The 14,465-nt window shown below is 47.0% G+C and overlaps 1 protein-coding gene across 5 annotated transcripts in view; it reads right to left on the reverse strand.

The window, feature by feature from the left end:
• Window positions 1–14,465, reverse strand: part of LOC126875084 (ets DNA-binding protein pokkuri) — a 57,085-nt gene that overhangs the window by 18,677 nt on the left and 23,943 nt on the right. For 2 of the 5 annotated variants that reach the window (XM_050637774.1, XM_050637773.1), the window contains exon 1: window positions 9,439–13,850. The exons of 2 other annotated variants lie outside the window; for them this stretch is intronic. The gene's annotated coding sequence lies outside the window, so the exon portion shown is untranslated. Of the gene's footprint in view, window positions 1–9,438; window positions 13,851–14,465 lie in introns of those variants that run through there. One more of the 5 variants, XM_050637767.1, reaches the window with a different exon arrangement.

A 14,465-nucleotide genomic window follows, 5' to 3' on the forward strand; every position in this document is an offset into this window, starting at 1 on the left:
TCTCCAAAGGTGTTTCTTTCTCCCGAAAGAAGATGTCTCTCTCTCTCTCTCTCTGTCCTCAGAGAACAGAGAGTTTCCTCTCTCGTGATTTTGGCTTTGATTCGTTTCTCTCGTCGGCGATCCGCCTGTTCTCGCGCCCCTTTCTCTACGTCTTTCGTAGAGACGCGTGTCTTTCGCTATCTCGCTAGACGGATCGCAATCGGTGGGCGGCGACAAATTTTTAAAACACGCGACTATTTAGTCGCAAGCCGCCGGCTACGTTTCGTCGTATGTACCGTCGAGCGATGGACCCACGCGAACAACGCGTCATTCGTTAGGGCATCGAAGGAGAAGCGTAAGACGACGCCGATGAAAATCGCGACGATTTTCAACCGTGTCGTAAATTTGGTCGTTGCGGGCAACTAAGGCGGTTGGCTTAGTTTGCCAGCTACGTGCAAAAATATCCCGCCGCTCGGTCTTAGTTCTCGAGCTGGATCGCTTTAGTGGCAATATCAATCAGCCGCCGTGAGGCGGCCGTCCGGCATTGTTTATATTAATACCGATAAGGGGATTTGCGGAGGCTGCCGCCTCGCGGCGGCTGATTAATAGCGCTACTAAGTTAGCGCTAGCCCGTCTCAGCCTGAGAATCAAGGCCGAGCGGCAGGATATCTTTCCCTACAACCGGGAAAACTAAGGCCAACGTGCCTGCTTCGTGGCTTTCCTTTATTTTCCCCTCTTACTTGTTTCTATTCTTTCTCTCCCGCTGGCTATCATCCACGATTTTCAACCGGGTGTACCGCAAGAATTTTTCAAACATCCACGCGCTACTCGACCGTTTAGTCAGGAGCACCGACCCGCGCCTCTCCCGGAACAAGACGTCTCTCGCTCGACAGGGAACGTTGCCACTTTCCTGGTCGTGGTTTGTCCATCTTCTTTGCCTATCCTCCCGTCCAGGCGCTTCTTTTTCCACTTGCTTCGCGTGTACGCGTTTCGGCTGGCTGCTACAGCGCAAACCCCGTAAAATTCGCGATCGACGCGTCGCGAGAATTTCTAACGAGAAATAATAAGAATTTGCAACGTACGAGACGTTACGTTACGTTACGTTACATTAAATACTCGATCGTATCTTGAAAGAGTTCTAGATAAGACACTCTAATTAATGGGGATAAAAATGGAAATTATCTATGACAGGGTAGCGTATCTTTCTTTTTTCCATCGCATACACGGTCGATCGGTATTCCAGATAACGCTACTCGATAGTCTTCGTAACGTCGACAGTGCCCGCACCAGTGTAGGAAAATCCCTTTTGCCCGATTTCTAATTTACAAACTAGAAACGAACGAAACTTTGCGAATAAGAGGGACGGTCGTACGAGCTCGGACAATCGCGAAGGCCGATTTCTTTGTATCGCGTTGCGATCGAATTTAGCGGATTAGCCCTGGAAAGATCGATCGCATCGCATCACGATGCTCTAATTACCGGCCATGAAAGATAAAATCAGCGCCGCTCTTTTCCTCCATAATTTTCACATTAAATTACGTTCTATTAAAGGCGAGTACGCGCGTGCATATTTTTTGAAATTTAGTATACGGCGTAGACACGCTTACGCACTCGCGAGACGGACGGTAATTAAAGGAATCGTGTTTTCGGAACGAAGGAGTCGACGAAAGTAAAAGCGTACGTACAAGGGCCGTAGGAAGAAACTTTTCGCGCGGTTAACGTACGTTACCGCGTCAAATTTATAAAACATCTCGTTAAATCGACGAAAATCCCGCTCCATCTTTACGCCTATACGAGTGTCATCGCGATGCCGATCGGTCGCTGGTCAAACGTTGGAAAATACGGAAATGGAAGGAAAAACTTTGCCATTCTTTTTATTCGCGTTAGCTTTATTCTTGGACGCCAACGCGGCGGATCGAACGTCACCACCTGCCGATCGTCCTCCGTCCGATTTTCTCACGCAGGTTCGCATTGTTTGCTATAAATAGACGCTGTTTATCGAAATAAGCAACCTTACCGCAACGCGATTCGAACGTCTCGGCCGAATGTGTCGGGGCGGACACGTCGAATCGCACGTCGATCGTTGGCGCGCGAGTCGGGATAAATAAGAAAAATAGATTCTTCCCAGTTAACGACCCAACTCTTCTCTCCCCTTTTTCTAACACGATGTACAGAGAGTGGAGCGGCGGCGGAAATATTTACGAACGTCGCGGTACCGTAACCTTCTTCGACGTTAGCGGTTAGGCACGCCGCGAAAACAAACGCCAACCGATCTACGCCGATCGATTGGACGCGAGACGAAACAAGTCGCAGATGCGATCTTCCAATCGCGTTCGCGAAAACGATAATCGATTCTTTTCGATGCTAGTATCGCGTGAAAGTGAACGATCGTCTTACGCGTATTCCGCCAAATTCTACGATTCGTCGCTCGCTCCTTTTATGAATCCGCCGATGACGAGAGAGTTCAAGCTCTCGACTCCAAAGAACGTTGGGACAATTTACCGCGACAACCACGCTCGTAACTAGCCGATCTAATAGGAAAAATCGCATCCACGGAAGAACGGAATCGGTTTGCCGCAACGTCGACGACCGTCTTAAGGATGTCCTCGTTCGTCCGTGCAAAGAAACGAAGATATCGAACGATCGGTCGATTCGGCTTTAGACGAAACGAACCGACCGCGATAACGACGACGATTCGAACTTACGAGTTAAAAAGTCACGGACTGACATACGCGGCTTTCTTCGACGCTGAGCTTGGACGCGATGCGAGCTGTATCGTCGAGAGGACGGAAAGTTTGGCGGGTTATCGAGCGGTCGGGAAATCTGTATTTCTAAATACAGGACGAAGGAAGTACGGCGGTACCAACGGCGGCTAAAGTCGGCTCTTATTGCCGCGATATCCGTTGTACGATAATTTTAGATCGCAAAATTTTACGATCCACGAAACCACTCAAGAGGCGTGTGAATTATACAAAGATGCAACGAAACAGCACCGCGTACTTGAAAGAGGGGTGTAACGGACGACGCGAGCGAGCGAAATAACAAAAGGTAAGAAGTAGCGCGGTAAATTACGTTTTGCCGCTCTTTTCTCTTTTTCATAAACCGCCGATCGAACTTAACGCGACGTCCAACTTGCCGGAGTTTCGAATCGACGCGCAAAGGATCCTGTACGTGGTGTAAAAAGGGTCCTTGGAAACGAAACAACGAGAGATATCGGTAAAACGGGAATAGCGAAAACGAGATTCTCCGTTGTTTGTCTCGCACCGACTGCGCCACGTTCTATCGCACGGATAACGATTTACAGGCGTAAATTCGACGCGCTATTGTCGCTATCGAGACGCTTTGCAACGCTGCGTTCGCTAGTTGGAAATCCGTACGCGCGGCTGTGGCCGAATATCGCGAATAATACGAATAATACGAATAATACGAATAATACGGTGGAATTAATCGTGAAAGGAGTAACCGGGGATTCGAGCAAGCGGTTGATCTTGATAATTCAACGGTTAACTCAATCAGCTCGATCAATAGGTTTTTAGATAACCTAACGGTCGATTAATCAAGATTCTGCGTGCACAAAGGGTCAACGCGCGGCAAGAAATTAACGAGTCTCGAGCGAACGATCCTCGACGAAGGCGAGGGATCGAAGAGACGCGAAAGTAGAGAGAAAGAAGCTTCGCGGGGCAACCTAATCCCTGAAACTTCAACTATCCGAGATCGTCGCGTCGAAACGTTGTTTCTCAGCGGCAAGCCGATCTCGATCAGCGCGCGTTTCGCCGTGTTTTTGTTAGGACAAAGATGGTAATTTAAGCGGCAAGGGAAGTTGCAAAGGTGGAAAAAGAACCGATAGAACGAGGAACCGGCGTTAGGTATTTTAAACGCCACTTCCTCCTCGAGTTTTCCTCGAAAGAGGGGAACCGGATGCCATCTATCGCGAGCGTCTGCTTCCTTTTGCTCCCTCTTGGAATCAACCGGACGAACGAGAAAGAAGGCTCGCCAAGATGGAGGAAGAGGGAAAAGGTGGAGAGATCGGAGGAGAGAAGAAGATCGAATTGACCGCTCGTCGAATTCTTCGAAGAAGGAACGAGGCAACGAGACGGAGATAGCGAAAAAGAAAAGTCCAAGGTCCGCGCTTCCGGTCCGGATACAGACCGGTTCTCTTCCCTGCGGTGCGAGAAGGAGAGAATAGCCGGACGCGTATTCCGCGATGTTTCTCGTTACGCGATTCGTCTTTTTCTTCCAACCAGCGTATCCTATTCTCTTTACCCGATATCCTAAATTCGCTCGTACATCGTCGCACCCGTTTTCACTCGACACGATTTTAAGCGAAACGAACATACGAACGATTCCTCGTTATGTTTGTAATTCGACCACTCGTTACCGCCTGTTTGGGCGAAATCGAATCGCGCGCATCGACGAGACCGAGGACGCGCAACGTAAAATTTCCGTACGAATTTCGAAGCGAACGTCTCGTTGATCGACTTGTATCCGTAGGAACAAAGTATCGGGCCGAAAATGGCGTGGAAAAATTCCAACAACGATACACGGCGGTTGCTTTTTCGTCGGGTTCGTCGTTCGCGGTATACCGCGGTATCGTCTCGGAAAATTCTTATCCGAAACGAACATTCGCGCTTCGCCACACTATCTATTTACGCGCGAAAAAGGCCCGGCGTCGTACGATCGTCGAGTCGTAAAAATCGCTTGCTCGTACGGTCGTTGCGCGAGAAACCTCTCCGAAAGGCAAAGCGCGAAGGACAACGAAAGAGGCAGTCGCTAGAAATTTGCCGGTGGTTAGACGTCGACACCTCGTCCGTGATCTTAACGATCGATCGAGCCCTCCCTCGAGGCTCCGCAGAATTTTCCATTCCCCTTACCACCCTGCCGCGGTAGTGCTTCCTCCCTCGCTTCCGGGTTCCCGGCTCTTCCGGCCGGAATTACGTTTCGAAAGGCTTTCTTCTCCCGCCACCCTCGCCACCCTCGCCACCCTCGCCACCCACTTCCTCTTCCTTCCACGTTCTCGTTTCTCCCCTTTAACCTCTTATCGGCTCTCTCGACTGCGATAGAAAATCGACGTAAAAACCATTCCATCGTTTCCAACCTTTTCCTTCTTCCACGCTCGAAAAACCGATACACCGCTTTATTCTAATTACTTTCCAAGACTCTCCGCTCTTCTTTCTTCCTTCGATCCAACGATCGCGCGTTTTGACTTCGACTTAACCTCTCGACCGGTATCGTCGGGTCATCGGCGATTCGATCGGATTTCGGTTAGGTTACCCTCCTAATTTTAGATTACACGGTCAATTTTAACTCGCGCGTTCTATACCGTACGCGATAAGTGTCATCGATCGTGTTCGTTGCGCGACACACGGATTACGGGCTAACGCGGTTTTTCAAACTTTCCAAAAGCATCGGATTCGCTTCGAGAAGAAGAAAAAATGTCATAACCATTCGCAAACTTTCTTATCTTTCTTCTCGCTTCCATTCGTTATCGCGGAAACGTCCACGTTGTTATCGGTATCGCGACAACGAGTCGCGAATTATAAAAATAACGTTTTCTTTCTAGATTACGATGCAATTAGACGCAGAGTTAACAACGCCCGACTACAAAAGTATTTTCCAATCGAGTGCTTTTTTTATCAGTCGTACGTTCCATTTTTTACAGCGCGGTATCATCCGGTATGTCGAGATCCGTTGTCCGAATCGTTCGGAGAAAATTCCAACGAGAAGATTCGACGGAGGAAACAAGGGCTCGCGACTTCGAACGTCTAGAAACACGATTTTCGAAAAATACATCCTGCTGGACGTTCGCTAAATTCCTCCGACTATAAATCACCTTTCCTTTTTGGTCTTCGTTCGACCCGATCCTCGCGCTTTTGCACGGCCAATCGGCGTCGGAATGTTGCCCTTTTCCTCCTACGTTTTCATCGGCCACTCGCCACTGTTTTCGGTACGATCGATCGATTCTGTTTGCGGTGATTCGACTCGAGCCATGTGACCCGCGGGACGATTCCGCGAGGCCATACGCGGGTTTAACGATTGTTTCGTATATCGCTCGAGGCACGAACGAAAGCAGTCGCCTAGACCGATAACGTACGGTCGAGAGGTCGTAAGGAAACTTTTAAAACTAAAAGGACGTTCGCTCGTAGAAACGACGAGGGGAGTAGGAATTAGAGCAAAGGCGTACGCGCTTGTCAAGCAACCAGGAAGAGAAGCAGTTTCGAGAAGAACGAAACACGCGAGAAATTGGCCGAACAGCGGTAAACAGGAACAGAATGGAAAGCTGATTACGCGTAGAATACAAAGGCGAGGGGGGAACGTTCGGAGAAAGATGGCGAGCGAGCAGCGATCGTCCGTCCGATCGTCGAGTCCGTCTATTATTTTCTACACGGAGATTCGCTTCTCCGCTTTTTAATCGATACGTCTTGCCTGTTCCTCTGTGTTTCCAACTATCTTTTTTACCTTGTTTTGCCCCGTGTAAGTAAACGTATCGTTCTAGTAAACACAGAAAAGCGTAGTAGAAATAGTTTTTTAAGTCACCAACGGAAATAAATATTCAACGACGGCGGTTAAACGTTCTCGGAATTCGCTTTAGGGGCTTGAGATCTCGCGACGCGTAACTCGGTCGCGAAGATCGCGCCAATTCTCGTCGAGCAGCGCGTCCAAGTCGAATAGAACGAACGAGCTTGCCGGATCTTCGTCAATAGGAATCGCGTAGCAACGAGCGAACGGACGCGGATAAAGCAGGCTGTTGTCTGGCGTAGATTCGCGCCGAAGCTCGGCTTTGCCGAACACCGGCGACACACGGCTTCTTCCTCTCGTCTCTTTTTCTTTTTCTTTTTTTGCCAACCAAGGGAAAAAGGAAAATAAAGAGCGAAGAGCGGTAACGCAGCCGCGCTAAGGAGGAAGGAATTATGCATGATTTTGTTCGAGCTCACGTGTTATGTAAATGATAACGTGCAACTTCCTGAATAACGATCAAGGAGCGTAAGCAACAGCCGCTCCGCTTAGCCGTCGCGTCGTATACTCGCTCGTCAGTGTACATTGTGCATATGTGCGTAAGTAGGAGCGCGCGCGACCGTGCTCGCGCGTGCGTCGTCGTTGTAAGCGCGAGAGAAAGAGAGCGGCTGTGCAGGCCAGGGCTACGTAAATCCCTCGCACCGTTTCCTTCTTTATTCAAATAGAATTTTAGATTTTTTAAATGCCGAATACGAGCCACGGGTTATACTCGCGATCGTTGCGATCGCGCGATCACGTTACGCCTAAGATTTTTCAATTTTCCTTTCTCTCAGTCGCGGCAGAATGTTCCTGGTCGATCGGTTCGTATCAACGACGATAACACTTTGTTTTTTCAGCTTCCCGATCGTCAAAAACGATTTGCAATCGTTACTCTGCCGATCGTTATTTGCCTGCAACTCTCGACTATACGTACTTTTCGTATATGTAACGATGTTGCGTCATTTTGTCGGTAGGAAATCTTCAAATTCCCTAATCGAGCGGTCGGATTATGCTTGCTATTGGTCTAATCGAACGCAATAAGATGGCAATATAATATAGCAATTAGCGAGAACGGAACGAGCGTAAGAACAAACAAATTATATTTCGAATCGCCTATATGTAAAATGTTAAAGACTGGGACACGAATATTTCATTTTGCCGAGAGCGTTAAATAATCGGTCGAGCTTCTTTCCCTTTTTCAATTGGATAAAATTTTCAATAAAATTTTCGTCGCCGACCGATTCCCATTGTCCTTGCTGTTTCGCTGTTACGGCAGCTAACCAACGAATTATACTTGTACGCGATTTACGGGCTATCAAGAGACGCTCGACTTATCGACGAAAGGACGCGAGCGACATTTCTCGAACGTTTAAACGCAGAACGGAAACGTGCATTTTAATCGACAAATATAACGCGGTAAATAAATAATTCGAACGAGTCGATGTTTCGTACGGTAAGCGATCTATCGTCGATAACTCGTAAAAACTAACGGCCGATATTTATTAGAAACGCGCGTATATGCTACGTATCGTGTCAAGCGTAAACTATAACCTGCAACTTAATTTTCACAGGGACCTCGGCTGGAATTTTTTCAACGCGTTTGAATTTCAAGCTGGATCTTCGCGACATCAGAGAAATATCGCTCGCGTTCCATTCGTCTTCGTTATCTCGTATTAAAATAGGAAACGTATTAAAAATAGGATATTTAATTTTAGCTGAATTTCCTGTTACACTTCCAATTAATAACTCGATACCAATTAAAAGCGGAGAGATATTACAGCTATTATTGGAATTAATAATTGAGAATTTTTAACACGCTTTTATAGATATACTTTCGCGGAGGAGAACGAGAAGATCGTTGCAAGTTTTATCGTTATCTATAATCCCATACGCCGATTAACTGTCTTTTTTCTTGTAACAGTAGTTCCGTTGGAATGTAGGTTAGGTTATTAAACCAATTGCAACGACCAGCAACCTATACACTTGGATAACAATTTTTCGCTATTTACGCGGCAATGCGTATTTGCCAAATATCTTATATTAGACAGAAGAAAAGAAGTCTTGTTTACGACGCGTCAAAAATTCCATCGATACGTTTCGCGTCGATAAACAACGTATAAATATGTATGTGTAGATTAACTGCAACGGTCGAACGACGCTGGAAAATCCTTCAACAAACCGATCTTGGTCCAACGAAGCTCGATGACAGGCACGGACGAACTTTAAACGATTTGCTTTGGCTATTTACGCGATATCGTGGATCGTATCTTAATTCGAATACGATGTACTTCCGGAAAATGTACACCGACGTATAAACTAGACCGATAAGATCAATACGAGTAGCTTTTGTCGTCATAAATAATAGGCCGTTGATTAAAACGACAAAATATTCTACGAATAACTCCATAATTCATCGCGTTTAATAGGTTTAAAAAACGTGTAATCGTAATATTAAAATTGATCTCAACATGCGTCATTGTCGTAGGAACGCGTAAAAGATCCTTCAAACTTTTGAAACGCATCGGGCATTTGGCGTTCGGTAACGAGGCTCGATATTTCCAAGTAACAAAAGCATATATAGCAATTCCAATGGACAACGAGCAATTCTAACGACGAGTTGCTCGTCCTTTCGGATATAAATATCGAAATTAAACAAGCTTTCCATTCTCGTAATGTACAACTAAAAGCATTCCAACGAAAAGATGGAAAGCTTCTATTATGCCTTAAATTATCAACGATTCGAATCTTTTACATAACCTAGAGATCGCTTCACACGGCCGTATTTCCGAATTACAGGCGCGGAAAGAAACGATAAGACGCGATAGGAAATGCGGAAAGAAGGAAAATAGAAGCGACCAAGCGATAAGACGAATGTTGGATTTTCCTCGCGTAGCCGTTCAAACAGCGACGTCGAACAAAGATTACGCGAAAGTGGAAATAAGAAGAAAGCAAAAATAAGATGGTTACCTCGATCGCGGCTTAGCCGATGAACCGTCCGATGCGGCGTAATATCAATGGTGTAGATCGGTTAGCGAGTCGAAGCGAATCCCCTCGGCGGTCATCGGGCAGAAATCCGCGCCCTAATACGTCGTGACTACAGCCTGGCATCCACAGGTATCCTCGAGACACCGACCACGCGCACGTGTATCTTTTCTTCCGCTGCTCTTCTCTATCTCTCTCCGTTCGTCCGTCCGTCCGTCCCTCTTTCCCTCTCCTTTCTTCCGCACCTTCTACGTATTTATTTATACACCCATTCCAATATCCCCGCTAATCGTACGGATCCCCCGTGTTGCTCGCACACAACCAGAGATCCCCGTTCGACAACGATTAAACGTTCAGCAGATATCTGCACACGGATATCGGTTTTCGGTGTCCGTACGAGAAAAGTCCAGAGCTATCGAAATATCCATGTGTGTATACGCGTATATCACAGAGCTATCTACGCGGCTAAGTGTATCACAGTCGACACCACTCGAATATCACTCTCCCTCTCTCTCTCTCTCTCTCTCTGCCGTTCTCTTCTCTTCCCTTCTTTCTGTCCTTTTTACCCTATTCTCTCCACAGAAGGCTACCGCAGGTCGCTACGGCGATCAGTAGACGAATTCGAGGAGGATACGCGAAACGAATTTCCTTTCACTTCGGACACGACTCGAGTGTTTCGAAGGCGCGACAACGACTACGCGGCAAAATCCACTCACAGAGTGTCGGAGCTGGCGAACGACTGAGCCGCAAGTTGCGATCTCCGCTGGAAGCTTGCCGCCACACACCCCACTCCTCTCGCGCGCGCCATGAGAGACTGACGATAGCGCGCATGCGCCAGACTTGCCGCGCCGTATAACGCGTTCGACGAACGGAGACAAATGGACCACCGGAACGCGCGACCCTTCGAGTCCGACGAGGACGAATAGATGGCCGGTTATACGGCGCGAACGGAAATAATCGAAGCGTTGTAATCGAGTGGGAAATACCATAGGACGTTGGAGGGGGCTTCACCGACTTCCTCGTAGCTTCCTCGTAATCGCGATCCTCACTGTCGACGCGAACCTACCTTTTTGCCACCAGCTCCGACGTCGCCCCGAGGTCGAACCCCGCTTTTTCTAATCGATACCGATTTATCTGTCTTTCCTTTCTTTTCCTTTCTTTTCCTTTCTTTTCCCTTCTTTTCCCCGTTTTCATTTTCCATCGAATTACGCGAAATTTGCATCGTCTATATCGAAATTGCTAATGTCTCTTTTTCCAATTACAGCTTCCGTTCGCTGTATTAGCGGAGAAAGATTATTAATCGCACAATCAACATATTCGTTCGTCGTAGATAGATTCGACGACGCGTCGTCGTTTACATTTAGGACCGACGTTGCAATTGCAAAAACGTCGCGCTCCTAAGAGAAAGTTCATAGTTTCCGAGTTGCATAAAACCGACGATCGTTCCTGGTTCGGGAAAAAGCTCAATTTTTTAAGCACATCTGTGCGAACGTTTTGTCGCGATCCACGTATCTGTACAGTGCGCGAATTTGTCAAACGGCTGGAAAAACGGTCGAACGTATCCGAACCACGAACGATGACCGACCGGGGGTTAACGAACTGGCGAGAGGGCATTCGATTTATTTTTCTGTAACCGAAGGAATTTTCGAGTTTCGTGGCCGAAAAGGTGTCTGTTGACCCGACGAAATGTTAGATTACCGAATCCGACGAAAAGTAGTCACGTCGAATCATTCTGTTAAGCCGATAAGATATAACAAGTCGATATCCCAACGACCTCTAAAAAGAGTAATCTCTCTTTTGTTTATTATCCGAATTTTTAATTAACCTTTAGGATATTATCGACGATGATTAATCGACGAATTAACGTCATTAGCGAAATTTCACGAGTCGCAACTTGCACATTGTCCATGTGTAATAAACTGCCTCGCATAACGGTAATCGATTAGATAACGAAACGAGCGACGTTCTATCCCGTAGCGTAGGTTCGATCGTATAAACAATTTTACATAAAACCGTGAAACGTTGTTCGCGCAGTAGACATTTTTTCGTTACGTTTAATCTAATTTGTCATAGCATTCGCTGTGATATCGCGAGTGATAAATCAATCATGGTAGATCCAACGATCGTGCAATTATGGCGAAGACAGTTTGGGCCTTTGAAAAGATTTATCGCTCTATAGTTGTCCAACTCGCCTACTTTTTTCCCATTCATTGCAATGTTAATCGTAACGGATCGCTTTCAATTTGCATCGTTGTTTTCTTACTTAAAACTTGAAACGATCTTTTCTCCGAATCTCCGTTTCTCTCTGCAAGTTCGTCGAGCGAGAGAAAAATTGAAATTTCTTGTTGCACGTGTATACGCGTCATAGTTTGCTCGACGATAAAATCACGGAGCGGCTGTTTCGAGACGTTAATCGTCGTTACTTAACGAACAGGTGCATAGGTGCCGCGTTTCTCCCCTTTCTTCCGTTTTCTTCCGCAAGAATCGGCAGGCGAGTTTGAAGAAGGACCCCTCCGAGAAACGATGCAGGTAGCCCACGTTTCAGGACGCCCACAAACCTGTTTTACCTGTTATATCCCGGCTGGCTTATGAGTACTACCGATTCTTACGCTTCATCTTTTCCTTCTATCTGCCTTTTCCCCTGTCTAAGGGATCCCACGAAAAGAGAGGCAGATGGAGAGAGAGAGAGAGAGAGAGAAAGAAAAGACGGAAACATGGAACTTATTAGTCAACTAAATCAGTCGACTGATCGTAGAACCGCAAACTATATTCAGGAAATTCCATATTGCGCGACGTTTGATTTATCGTAAAAAAGACGAGTTTGTCGATGGTGTATTTACAAAGTTTCAAACGTATCGCAAGGTGAATTCGAGGCGCAAGAGTCGACCATATTTTTGGAAATATCGAACGCGGTCGATAGAGACAAGCGTTGGAGGAGGAACGAAGAAGAAAAAAGCGCTGTTTTCATAGTGTCAGCGGCTAAAATAGGAAATTGAAAAAAATTTTGACACAAATTTAAGCGGCGCGTATCCGAGGCCCGGCTATTCACGAACGTTTCTCTCGAAAAATATCGTGTCGGTGGTTCTTTTAGAACAAGATCCTTCGGAATTCGAGTCCAAGATTTAATAGGTCCCCGAGGTGGGCAGTAGAAAAGAGCCGGTAACTTTTCAGGACGATCCTTTCTTCGATCGATCAGATGTAAGCGCAAGCAAGGAGGATTCCGAGGAGTTCCATTGTGGATCATCGTTCTTTCAGAAGTGGAAGAAAGATTTTGACCCCGAGTCCTCGCTCGCACATACCTGTGCCATGATTAATGCTACGCCTCCTCGGCAACCTTTTTCGTTGCTTGACAACTGCCGGAAAATCCGGCTCACCCAATAAACATCGTCTTTAACTCTGTGCGTCACATAAAAAAAAAAAAAAAAAAAAAAAAAAAAAAAAAAAAAAAATCATCTACAACTTGATATTTCTACGCCAGCGAGATTGCGTCGCCAGCCGCAGGTATCGCGCGATATCTGCCGATATTTGGCGAAATCGCGCGTGTCGTGTACGTCTCGCGATATAAAATACCACGGAAAGATGAAACTCTCGAGGGAGAGCGAGAAAATGACAAACGGAGGGAAGGAGAATATAAATAGCGTATCAGTGGAGGCAGATTGGCGAGAGGGTCGTGCGTGTACATGGTAGAAAATCGGAGCAATTGGCAGGGAAAACGAATTGCAAAGAAACTCGAGATAACTACCAAGACTGACTCGGGCTTCGGACACGATCGGGCCAAAGATGAACTTCGTTCTACCTTTTGAACAAACGCACGGTACACGTGGTAACGCGTAACGACGTTCGAACGACGTTTCAAGTTATTCTTTACAGAGTCAAAGTCGCTTAGTTTTACAGGCTCGAAGGCTGGCTCGCTCGCAAACGTACGAAGCGACGTGCATGAAAGGATCGGTGGTTTTGAAAATACCCTTCGTTACAACAGCCGTTCAGAGTACACAGTTGAAACCAGACCGATCAGAATTCCGAGCGTTTCGCGTCTTCGGAAGAGGAATTTGCTTTGTCGCGCATCGGTTACGTCAACGCATCGGCCGAAGGAAGAAAGAAAGGGAGATCTCGCAGCCTCGAAGAATGCCGTGTAATGATGCTGCACATCCGGGAGGACGACTGAAACGACGTCGATCCCCTCCATCGTCCAAAGGTCCCTTCTCTTCTTCCTCTTCCGTCTCTCCTCTCTTCCTCTTCTCCGTCTCGTTTTCCTCTCCGCGTTTCCTACTTTATTTATGTCAATTATCGTCCTCGTTCTTCGCCTTTTCCGCCCACCCCTTTCCCTTCGTTTTCGCTACTCTCCTCTTTTTCTCTTCCCTCGATCCGTCCTTCTACCTTTCCGTTTTCCTAATCATCCCCCACCCCCTCCCCCGTTCTCTCACCTCTCGTTTCTTTTTCCGTCCATTTCTTCCGTCTTCCCACTTACAGTTTCGTTTCACTTGCCCCTCTCCTTCGACTTTGATTTTTTTCGATTCCGTTTTGTTCGACTTTACTCGCCTCGTCTCTAACCTTTGTGTGTCTTTTCGCGCTCGCGCGTGTGTGTGCGCGCGTGTGTGCGCCTGTGTGTGCGCGCGTGCGTCGTACATTATAATACAGGATTAGACGGAGGTGAGAGACGCCGTGGCGTAATCGCTTAAGAACACAGAAGGAGAAGGTGGAAGAGCGGCTGTACGAGTGGAAAGAGAAGGAGAGCCGTGGATCGGAGGAGGAACTCGGTGAATCCCAGAGACTAGTTTCCATCATCCGTTCTCCCGTTTGTGGAGTAAGAACATTTACCATTCGAGTGCATCGTACTCGCGGAATTAATGCCCGCTTGACACCGCTCGAATTCGTACATTTTTTAGACGGTAACGACTCGTAAGCCGGTTACCCGCAAGGTTACCCCCAAGGTGCAATCGAAAAAGTAACAGATTTTACGTCCAACGATCGTTGTTACTCGTCGTTCGATTGGATACGCGCCTAATGTCGAT

This window comes from Bombus huntii, chromosome 17 (genome assembly GCF_024542735.1).
Source record: "Bombus huntii isolate Logan2020A chromosome 17, iyBomHunt1.1, whole genome shotgun sequence".
NCBI lineage: Eukaryota > Metazoa > Arthropoda > Insecta > Hymenoptera > Apidae > Bombus > Bombus huntii.